General features: G+C 46.6%; 1 protein-coding gene across 3 annotated transcripts in view; it reads left to right on the forward strand.

Moving 5' to 3' along the window:
• LOC105012891 (alpha-1,6-mannosylglycoprotein 6-beta-N-acetylglucosaminyltransferase B) overlaps positions 1–12362 on the forward strand; it is a 126431-nt gene that overhangs the window by 88524 nt on the left and 25545 nt on the right. The gene's annotated exons all lie outside the window — the stretch shown is intronic.

The raw sequence follows: 12362 nt of genomic DNA on the forward strand, positions 1-12362 counted from the left end.
GTGCTGCTGATAGCGGTTGTGTTACTGATAGCGGTGCTGCTGATAGCCGTTGTGTTACTGATAGCGGTGCTGCTGAAAGCCGTTGTGTTACTGATAGCGGTGCTGCTGATAGCGGTTGTGGTACTGATAGCGGTTGTGGTACTGATAGTGGTGCTGGTGATTGTAGTGGTGGTAGTGATTGTGGTGTTGACAGGGGCGGTTGTGGTAGTAGTTTTGGGGGACAGTGCAGTGTGTTCTGGTTTGTGACATTCCATTATCGGCGACCATCTCCCTGTATTGTGCTGTGTTGCCTTGACAGACAGATAACTCCCTAGGCTAACCCTGGGGATGGCAGAGGAATGGAGGTTAATTGAGGCTAGAGCCTCAGAGGTTGTGACATCGTATTTGTCTGCAACAGCATCAGGTCGTGTGGTAAAAGGTGCCCGACAGCGGTTAGCTGAGCAGCGCAGGCTACGGGAATCTCTGAGCGGAAATGACATATCAACTAGTATCATAGCATTTCGACACCTGAGGACGAGAGAGGAGAAAGGAGGTAAAGGCTCTCTGACAGTGCATGGATGGCTGGCTGTTCAGTGATGACAGGGTGGAGACATTACTCTGTTCTACTGCAGCCTTGTCTGTCTCCACCCACACTGAATGACCTCCATCCTCCCCAAACCAAATAGGTAGAACAAACGGACGGGAGACCTTTCAATGAAAAAAAACATTTTGGCATATCATGCAGTCAATGTAAGCAGTTGATGATGTTTGCAAGTTGCTCAGGATAACAGCATGAGCTAATTGATTAAAATTGAAGAGGCTGTTTCGTTCTGCTGTAATATTTGTACTGTAATGTGCTCTGTAGTATTGTCATATGAAAAATTATGCTTTTTACCGCAAACAGATTTGATTAATTTTCCTGACATTTCAAGAATCATTTGAATCCACACTTGTAGCACGATCAGATACATGATGGCGCACTCCAATCGATGGCCAGTGGGTTTCTCTGGAATCTTCTAACATTGACACAGCGATACACAGCCACTAAGTGTCATCAGTCCCCCTGTCTTTTTCCATCTAACAAATCACATGTCGAGGTTCATTTGGCTGCCAAAACTGGTACTGATGTCTGTATGTGCCTGCAAGTGCTTCTGTACTCTCCCCCTCCAGCCTTTCCATTCATGTACTGGGGTTTCTCCGCTTTGAAAAACCAAACTGAAGGGGTCCTCTTAACAGCAGAGTGTTGTGTGTGTGTGTACGATATGTTGTCGGGTACAGCATTTTTCACAGAATCCTTATTGAAAGCATTTTTTCATCGCTTGCAGTGAAATGAAGTTATGATTAAATTGTTTGGGTCACGGAATGACAACGCGATGGACTCACCTTACAAGTTTCAGTCACGGCGTCAGGGCTTCAAATCCAAAATCTGAGAAGTGTTTTGAGATGCCTAAATGGGTTTACACCAGTGGGCCACACTGTATGGTACATTTATTGACAGTGTTTACAAGTCAGTCTTTCATTCAGTATGAACCTCTAGATGAAATTACACACGGATGCAGTCTAACACAACCTCTTCCAATGATCCATTTTATCAGTCATGTCTAATTTGTTCTACTAGCGCATGGTTTATTAGTACAAGCCTGAAAACCACTACAATAACAAAGGATGAAATATGTACACCAGTTACATATTGTGCAGTACAAACTGAGGACGAGAGCCCAAAACAGTTTATTGATCCTCCACACAGCCGCATAGCTGCAGTGGTATCTGTCATAGCCACTCAGTGTTTTCCACGTCAAGGTTTTTACCCACAAGACTGCACAGAGTAGGCGGCCCACATTTAAAAATAACAATAAGCAACTTGGAGTGGGGAAACGGTCGGAACAACTGAATGCCTCAGTTGGCGGTGAACATTAAGAGGACGCTGTGCTTTGGTTGTTGGCAGAGACACCACCTGCGTCTCTCGTGTCCCACTCCGTCAACTGGCTCATTAGTATGCCCGGCTCCGCTAGCCAAGCGGGTCTCCGTGCCGGCACTGCCTTCCCTCTTTGCCCGTGTAATTTCTTCCACTCGTAGCCCTCATCACCCTTTGGCCCTGGCCCACTCCCTCTAGATTGAACGTGTCCGAGCATCCGCTACAGCCACTTTCCGTCGCCGTCTGCCTTCCGGCCTCTTTGTTACAGGTCCTGCGGCTTTCGGCACTGAGCACTCAGCGGGACGCGCCTAGGTGGCCTGCTCGCATGCGGCTGGTGCTTTTCCGACGGTTTGCCTGTTCAACAACTACCCACCCCCCGACCGCCTCTTCTTTCCCCCCTGCCTGTCGACGAGCAGCTCATTTCCAGCGCCCTAACGGCACATTTAATCCCTGCCCTCCCCCTCCATGTGTGCAGGGATTTGCATATATCCAATTAAAAGTCTGAAAAGCCGATTGAGTGCGTATGTGTTAGCGACTGCCTCGTGAAATCGCGTTCTGCCGAAACATTTGTTCTCACATTACCAATAATATTTTTTTCCGCAAACCTCTCTCTCTAGTAATTTTTGCTATCTTGTTATGTATTCAATATCGTGGCGGGTTGTCATATCTATGGTGACGCTAGCGCTGTTTTATTGACTTGAAGGTTCAAAGCACCTATGTGGACTAAGAAATGCACAGGAGACGCGACCCTATGAACCCCCATCTACAGTGTGCTGCTGCCGGATACAATGTGTGTCACAGCGGAGAGCTGTATTATTGTTCAATCTATGGTTGCCCCCAGGGTAGGCAGGTCTGGCACTGCCCAGCCAATGGGGAGGTGCAATTACTTGTCCTGCAGCTCCCTCCCTCCCCTTGTGGAGGTGTTTTAGAATGAACACTCAGACTTAGCTGCTGTTTATATGCCCTTTTTGAAACAGAGGGCACATCCCCCCTGAACAGACACACATATAGGGAAAGGTAACGACTGAATATGTCATTTTGGGGCACGTCGCCGTCTTGATGGCAAATTGCCGTTTAAGAGTGATCGGGCTAGAAATAAATCCTGATGTTGATCTGAAATTTCAAAACCAGAGCCCACAAGACAGGAATTGTGTTTTAATTGCAGAAACAGGGTGTGATTGCAATCAGATCCATTTCAGTCAGGTGAAGTGTACAGGGCTTGTGTTTAAGTGGTGTTTGGATGCAGCCACCGGTTGACAACCATACAAGTGGCAGACAAAGATGGTGGAAAACACTCTTAAATGAATAGCTCTTGTGTTTGTGTAAGCACTGAAGTGCCATGCCTTTGTACTTCTGACTGATGAAGCTCTAGTCCAAAGCACCGACGGCTGACACAGACTCTCTGCTCATTATCCCATCTGCAGGGGAACATTCTAGCCTTCCTGCTACCACTCATTTGCATTTTTGACTAAATCAGTTGAGTGAACAAAGCAAGATCAATAGATTTTGTTTGCAGGTGTGTGTGTTCGTGTGTGTGTGTGTGTTTCGAGCACTGTTTACACATTAGCTGTGTAAGCCTTTCTGCTATTATTGCAAAGCCTCACTTGAGCAGCTCTGGGCTGGAGCACATCTAGAACACAACACCTAAACAAAGCATCTTATCAACTACATTTAAATCACAAACATTGTCCTCATTCTACTTGCTGCTGGGATTTTTGCATAATTGTTCCTATTTATATACTACTTGGCCTGGAAATTGTGCAATCATGTTTCGGTTATTAACAAATCAACAGAATTCTTTGAAGACACTATATTACTGACAGCTGTTCTGATGCATGGATCAGACCTGGGGTCAAAGTAAACTTAATTTCTCCATTTTACATTCAGCTGGCACTTGAGAGCATCTTAAAAACTTTTGTGATTTGCAAACATTTAGTACCTTTAGTGCTTTGCATTTTACTGTTGTTAAAGGGGAAGGACAGGGAAATAAGACCACTATTCAACAAACCCACCTATCATTGATAGTATTCAAAAATGTTTCATTGATTTCTTTAGTGGATACCATCTCATCTACTTGATACCATCGTCTCTAGCTGTCTGTTTAGGCTATATCATGTCGATTACACAACTGCTCTCCTGGTCTCCCCTGCAATTACATCTCCTCCCTCACAGAGTCAGTCCATCCTGCCTGTAATACTGTTGACATTGCCCCTGAAATCACAAGAAATTATACAATTTAAAGGCATATAACCTAGCTGAAACCTGTTTGATTGCGTTTTGTACAGGGGCCATTCTGTGGTTCTGGCAGCCTTCCCAAACCATAACTCCGGCGAGAGGAAGCCATTATTCCGTCGGCTGACTAGGGCAATCTCATTGCATCTCAAGTACACTTCAACAACTGGAAATCTCGCCACTCTCTAAAGTGGAATTAATCAACAAATCCACTTAACTAGCTATTCTTTAATCATGACAGTGTGAGTGCGGGGCTTGATTTTAGGCTGTATTGCAATGTCTCCAAGTTTCTGCAGTCTGTCAGAAAAACGACTCTGTCATTGTTGTTTTTTCCTGAGCTATTTCTGGTAATGATTGTAACATGAGGCCAATATTCTGGACTACCATTTTAGTTGTACTGCTCATTAGCATAAGTCGTAGCTATAGAGCTTGGTGCTTCTCCATCAGCCAGAGAGCCTGAATTGGAAGCTATCATTTCGATCGAAACACCTCACTACCTCTTCCACACGGTGACAACTGGAAGACTCTCCATACTCATCCATGCATTACTGACAGCGATGATATGGGGAATCAAGTGCCTGGATATCCATGTACATACTGCCTGCCTATTTATTATCTCCCTGATGTGATAGTGGGTCATTGATGTGGCTTAAAGTGGAACTGACAGTATTTCAACTACTCTGCAGATATGAAAGAAAAAGAGAATAATAAAATCCAAAGTATAAATATCCAGTTTTATCCCACAAAACCAGCTTTTAGTAATGGGTTCAATTTGAATTGAGTGACCTGGAGTGAGGAGTGAGTAGATTGATGCAGTTCAGTACATGAGTCATATAATTTGCCAATATACAGCTTAGTAGTCAAAGAACAATTGCTAATCAAGACTAGTAACCGCTAAAAACAATTGTTTATTGGATCGGATTGTAAGAGAAAGCATGTCAAAGGGAAAATGGATATGTTTCAGATCCTTTAGTCCAGTAAGTGTCGTGGTGGGGTTGCCACCGTGGATCAGACTTGTTGGTCCAGCCCGTCCCACCGATGCTCGATTGGATTGAGATCTGGGGAATCTGGAGGCCAGGGCAACACCTTGAACTCATCGTCATGTTCCTCAAACCATTCCCAAACAATGTGTGCAGTGTGGCAGGGCGCACTATCCTGCTAAAAGAGGCCATTGCCATTAGGGAATACTATTGCCATGAAAGGCGATAGCTAGTGTGGAATCTGAGCATTAACAATTACAATATGAATGCAAGTTTCATTGGAAGTGAATGTTCCTAGATAATGAGAACAACAGAAACCTCACTGTTTAGATGATCTCTCTGTAGGTAGCGCTCTGATAACCGCAGGACTGTTTAACTAGTCTGCAACGATGTTTAGGTAGGTGGTACTGTACGTGTCAAATGGACATTCTCACGAGTGCCCGGACCCAGGGTTTCCCAGCAGGGCATCACACTCCCTCACCAGCTTGTCCTCTTCCCACAGTGTACCCTGGTGCCACCCCTTCCAGGTAAACAGTTCACATTAAGACAGCCGTCCACGTGATGTAAAAGGATGCAAGATTAATTGGAAGGGGCGACCGTATTCCACTGCTCCAAGTCCCAGTTCCGACGTTCGCAAGCCAATTGTGGGCACTTTCCACGGTGGACAGGGGTTGTCATGGGCACTCCCGATTGATCTGCGGCTACGTAGCCACAAACGCGTTGGGTGCGTTGTGACACGTTCCTCCCATAACGGTCATTGAAATGTTCTGTGACTTGTGCCACAGTAGACCTTCTGTCAGTTCGGACCAGACAGGATGGCCTTCGTTGCCCCCGCACATCGATGAGTCTTAGGCCCCCAACACCCTGTCGCCGGTTTGTGGTTTGTCCCTCCTCTGACCACTGTCGGTAGGTACTCACCACTGCTGACCGGGAGCACCCCACAAGCGTTGCCGTTTCAGAGATGCTCTGACCCACTATAACAATTTGGCTCTTGTCATAGTTGCTCAGGTCTTTACTCTGCCCATTTCACCTACCTCCAACACGTTGACTACGAGAACTGGTTGATTTCTTACCATCTAATCTACCCAGAGCTTGACAGGTGCCCTTGTTTGGAGATGATCAACGTTATTGGCTTCACCTGGGCCTCTGATCATGAATGGATTGTACTACTGTAGGCAAAGTAACATGCAATTTCTTTGCAATTTTACATTTAAGAAACTTTATGAAATTGTTGCACTATTTGCCCATGCAGTCTTTCACAGAGTGGTGAACCCCACCACATCCTCTCAGGAATAATCTTTTAATACCCAATCTTGTTACTGACCTGTTGCCAATTGATCTAATTAGTTCATATTATGGCTTAGTCAATATTAGTTCATATTATGGCTTAAACCAGGTTTAGTTTTTTAGCATTACTCAACATTTCCAGTCTTTTTGTGCCTCTGTCCCAGCTTTGTTGCTGGCAGCAATTGTAAGTGAGCTTGTATTTTCCAAGAAACAATAACATTTCTTAGTTTGATATGTTTGCTTGGTAATATTTTCTATTAAATATATGGTTTAAATGATTTGCACATCATTGCGTTCTGTTTTTCTTGGCATTTCACACTGTGTCCTGACATTATTTTGGAAACTTAATTGCACAACGCATGTGGAGTATGTAAAGGTGTTCCCAGGGCTCCATGTTGGATACCCGTTTTATGCTGTATTTAAATGACATTGGGACACTGTATAAATGGTTACCCTTCATGTTTATGATTCATCACTGTATTTCACTGCACCATCTATGAACCAAGCCATTGTCTTCTAACAGTCTGACAGAAGTCTCTCTTGGATCGGTAATTAGTGTTGAATGAAAAAAAGAAAATAATACATGATGTTCTCTTATTCGTGTAACTTCGATTTAATTAATCTTTAAAAACCTAGATTGATCACAAATTTTATGAGTTCCCTCAAATAAATATCTGGGTATTTGTCTTGATCACAAGTTGTGCTTTAAAACACAAGCTACGGATCTGTTAAGAAATGGAAAGTCAAGCTCCGATTCCTTTACAGAAATAGAACCTGTCTATCTTTTGATAACAATAATGAAATAGTCCCCATAGTCCAAGACAGACAAAACAGTGGCCTGCAGGGATGCAATGTATATGCAAGCCACAGCTTCCCCACTTACACCATTAGATGCTGTCTACAACTGTGCCCTTCAATTCATAGCTGTAGGTAGCTTCAGAACTCATCAGTGTAAATTGTATGAGAAGGTGGGATGGGCCTCTCTCTATGTAATAAGACAGAAACATAGTCTTCTTTTTATTTACATAGTGCGTTTGCCGAAACATCTCATATCATTTATTGGTTTGTACTGGATTGTTAGCTGACTTAAGGAATGTTGTCCACAGCAAGCTTTTCATTGTCAGTTACATGTATTTGACACTGATCAAATGGGTGTGATGGGAAAAATCCCATTTAGTTGTTGTACGTGAGTTGGGACAGAAGCATTCATTGGCAGACAGACTGCAATATTGATGGTCAATTAAGTTGAGAATGTTGAAGAGGGTTTTTGTAATGGTCCCTTCTAGGATTTTAACTCCTATTGCTAGTTATTTTTCTTGTGTTGTTGATGTGCAAAACTATAGGAAAGAGCCCTCTTTGTGGTTGTTTGATTGTTTGTAGTGTATTCTTATTTTTATACCGTTCTTATCCAAGCAATGAGATGAGGGGATGACCAATATAACATGCCTAAGAGCTGTTCTTAGGCACGGCGCATCACACAGTATACCAAGAACCCTCAAAATGCATTATTGTAGTTATAAACCGGTTGTTAGAACAATTAGCGCTGTTAATCAGAATTCAAAGCAACCTGTTTGACATAATTTATAGAATTATTTTGTTATATGGTATATATCATCACACAAATCATTATATGTCATAAAATGTATATTAAAATGTTATATACACAGTACATAATATACAATATATATACACAGTACCAGTCAAAAGTTTGGAAACACTTTCCATTCACTTGAAATGGTGTGTCCAAACTTTTGACTGGTAATGTTTTTCCAAACCCCCTTAATGATGCGTAAGATTTTGAGTTCCGTGACGTCGCCCGGGATGGCGCAGCCGGGGCCCCACCCTGGCGCCAGGCCCGGGGTTGGGGCTCGTATGCGAGCGCCTGGTGGCCGGGCCTTACCCCATGGGGCCCGGCCGGGCTCAGCCCGAACGGGTGACGTGGGGCCGCATTCCCGTGGGCTCACCACCCACAGGAGGGACCATAAGGGGCCGGTGCGAAGAGGGTCGGGCGGCAGTCGAAGGCAGGGGCCTAGACAACCCGATCTCTGGACACGGAAACTGGCTCTAGGGATGTGGAATGTCACCTCGCTGGCGGGGAAGGAGCCTGAGATCGTGCGTGAGGTTGAGAGGTTCCGATTAGAGGTAGTCGGGATCACCTCTACGCACGGCTTGGGCACTGGAACCACGCTCCTTGAGAGAGGATGGACTCTTCACCACTCTGGAGTTGCCCATGGTGAGAGGCGGCGGGCTGGTGTGGGTTTGCTTATAGCTCCCCAGCTCTGCCGCCATGTGTTGGAGTTTACCCCGGTGAACGAGAGGGTCGTTTCCCTGCGCCTACGGGTCAGGGATAGGTCTCTCACTGTTGTTTGTGCCTACGGGCCGAACGGCAGTGCAGAGTACCCGACCTTCTTGGAGTCTCTGGGAGGGGTGCTGGAAAGTGCTCCGACTGGGGACTCTATCGTTCTACTGGGGGACTTCAACGCCTACGTGGGCAACGACAGTGACACCTGGAGGGGCGTGATTGGGAGGAACGGCCCCCCTGATCTGAACCCGAGTGGTGTTCAGTTATTGGACTTCTGTGCTAGTCACAGTTTGTCCATAACGAACACCATGTTCATGCATAAGGGTGTCCATCAGTGCACGTGGCACCAGGACACCCTAGGCCGCAGGTCGATGATCGACTTTGTTGTCGTCTCATCTTACCTGCGGCCGAATCTCTTGGATCCGATGGCGGGGGAGGAAGCTGGACAGACTCGGCAGGCCCAAGCGTACTGTAAGGGTCTGCTGGGAACGTCTGGCCGAGTCTCCTGTCAGAGAGATCTTTAACTCCCACCTCCGGCAGAGCTTCGACTGGATCCCGAGGGAGGCTGGAGATATTGAGTCCGAGTGGACCATGTTCTCCACCGCCATTGTCGAAGTGGCCGCTCGGAGCTGTGGCCGTAAGGTCTCCGGTGCCTGTCGAGGCGGCAATCCCCGAACCCGGTGGTGGACACCGGAAGTAAGAGATGCCGTCAAGCTGAAGAAGGAGTCCTATCAGGCCTGGTTGGCTTGTGGGACTCCTGAGGCAGCTGACTGGTACCGACAGGCCAAGCGGGCTGCAGCCCGGGTGGTTGTGGAGGCAAAAACTCGGGCCTGGGAGGAGTTTGGTGAGTCCATGGAGAAGGACTATCGGCTGGCCTCGAAGAGATTCTGGCAAACCATCCGGCGCCTCAGGAGAGGGAAACAGTGCCCTACCAACGCTGTTTACAATAGAGGTGGGCAGCTGTTGACCTCAACTGAAGATGTCGTCGGGCGGTGGAAGGAGTACTTCGAGGATCTCCTCAATCCCGCTGTCACGTCTTCCATTGAGGAAGCAGAGGGTGAGGGCTCAGAGGTGGACTCGTCCATCACCCGGGCTGAAGTCACAGAGGTGGTCAAGAAACTCCTCTGTGGCAAGGCACCGGGGGTGGATGAGATCCGCCCTGAGTACCTCAAGTCTCTGGATGTTGTGGGGCTGTCTTGGTTGACACGCCTGTGCAACATCGCGTGGCGGTCGGGGACAGTGCCTCTGGGATGGCAGACCGGGGTGGTGGTCCCTCTTTTTAAGAAGGGGGACCGGAGGGTGTGTTCCAACTATAGGGAGATCACACTTCTCAGCCTCCCCGGGAAAGTCTATGCCAGGGTTCTGGAGAGGAGAATACGGCCGATAGTAGAACCTCGGATTCAGGAGGAACAGTGTGGTTTTCGTCCGGGCCGTGGAACACTGGACCAGCTCTATACCCTCTACAGGGTGTTGGAGGGTTCATGGGAGTTTGCCCAACCAATCCACATGTGTTTTGTGGATTTGGAGAAGGCATTCGACTGTGTCCCTCGCGGCATCTTGTGGAGAGTGCTTCGGGAATATGGGGTCCTGGGTCCTTTGCTAAGGGCTGTCAGGTCCCTGGACAACCGAAGCAGGAGCTTGGTCCGCATTGCCGGCAGTAAGTCAGACTTGTTCCCAGTGCATGTTGGACTCCGGCAGGGCTGCCCTTTGTCGCCGGTTCTGTTCGTAATTTTTATGGACAGAATTTCTAGGCGCAGCCAGGGGCCGGAGGGTGTCAGGTTTGGGGGCCACACAATTTCGTCTCTGCTCTTTGCAGATGATGTTGTCGTGTTGGCCCCTTCTAACCAGAACCTTCAGCATGCACTGGGACGGTTTGCAGCCGATTGTGAGGCGGTGGGGATGAGAATCAGTACCTCCAAATCCGAGGCCATGGTCCTCAGTCGGAAAAGGGTGGCTTGCCCACTTCAGGTTGGTGGAGAGTGCCTGCCTCAAGTGGAGGAGTTTAAGTATCTAGGGGTCTTGTTCACGAGTGAGGGAAGGATGGAACGGGAGATTGACAGACGGATCGGTGCAGCTTCTGCAGTAATGCAGTCGATGTATCGGTCTGTCGTGGTGAAGAAAGAGCTGAGCCGCAAGGCGAAGCTCTCGATTTACCGGTCAATCTACGTTCCTACTCTCACCTATGGTCATGAGCTTTGGGTCATGACCGAAAGGGCAAGATCCCAGATACAGGCGGCCGAAATGAGCTTTCTCCGCAGGGTGGCTGGGCGATCCCTTAGAGAGAGGGTGAGAAGCTCGGTCACCCGGGAGGAGCTCAGAGTAGAGTCGCTGCTCCTCCACATCGAGAGTGGTCAGCTTAGGTGGCTTGGGCATCTGTTTCGGATGCCTCCGGAACGCCTTCCAGGGAAGGCGTTCCGGTCCCGTCCCACCAGGAGGAGACCCCGGGGAAGACCTAGGACACGCTGGAGGGTCTATGTCTCCCGGCTGGCCTGGGAACGCCTCAGTGTCCCCCCGGAAGAGCTAGAGGAAGTGTCTGGGGAGAGGGAAGTCTGGGCATCCCTACTTAGACTGCTGCCCCCGCGACCCGGCCCCGGATAAGCGGAAGATGATGAAGATGATGTTTTTGCTTATTTACTGTACAGCGTGTTGACTTTCCCACTCTTGTTTGCTATGGAATTTTCCCAAATGCCTTACATCATTCCCAAACATAATTTCAAATTAATTAGTATTCTAATAACATGTTTTGTTGTTAAATGCTGTTTCTTCCACTTTAATGATCAACAATATCAATAGATAAAGCAGATATTTGCTCATAGAGTCACGCAGGAGGGTAATATTGTGGTAACAGACATCAGGTTGTGAATAACAGGCAGCGCCCAGCTTGGTTTTCTAGGTGCACTGTTTCTTTTGACAATCCCTTTGGCCATTTTACAAAGCAACATGTTTTTCAGTAGCAGGTGGTAAGTGTTAGAAAAACAGTGGAAAATGCTTGGGATTTGCATTTCAATAACAGTACAGTTTGTAGTGTGGGAATTCTTAGTTGTCTCAAGATGAGCCGAGTATTTTACTGTTCACAGTTTGACATGCCTCCTGTTCTTTAATTTTCCAACGAACGGAACATGGCGCAAGTGGTAAACCAATGGCTCAATTGGAAACATTCTGTGACACATCTTTGTTTCACTACCTATTAGTTTGGAGAACATGGCTTCTGGTGACACCTGACATGGTCAGCAGAAAAAACTAAATGTAAATCTCAGTATAACTAGAGAAACCAAGGCTTCATGCTGCTATAGGCATGATACTTATACTTAACCTGCTATTTAATGCAAATACTTTTCATGCTTTTTAAATCAATTTCCGGGATATAAGAAGGAATTTAAGTTTTATTAGATATAAAAAAAAAAAAGAATGCATAACAAACATTTCAACTGAAACGTGCATGAACGACAGATACACAAGCCTTACAAGTTTGTCACAAATATATCATTATGTAATACAAGAGAACCATACACATCCTTACCTACATTATAAGCAACTGGAAGTGGGAGTTTTTTCTCTCGGTGTATTGTTACTGTCTGTTTTCAAATATCCATTCCTGTTTTATTGAAAGTAGATGTACATACAGTGGATTGTGTTGTGATTGCTGGGTCTAAGCCAGGCTCTGTGT

This window comes from Esox lucius, chromosome 11, assembly GCF_011004845.1.
Source record: "Esox lucius isolate fEsoLuc1 chromosome 11, fEsoLuc1.pri, whole genome shotgun sequence".
NCBI classification, from domain to species: domain Eukaryota; kingdom Metazoa; phylum Chordata; class Actinopteri; order Esociformes; family Esocidae; genus Esox; species Esox lucius.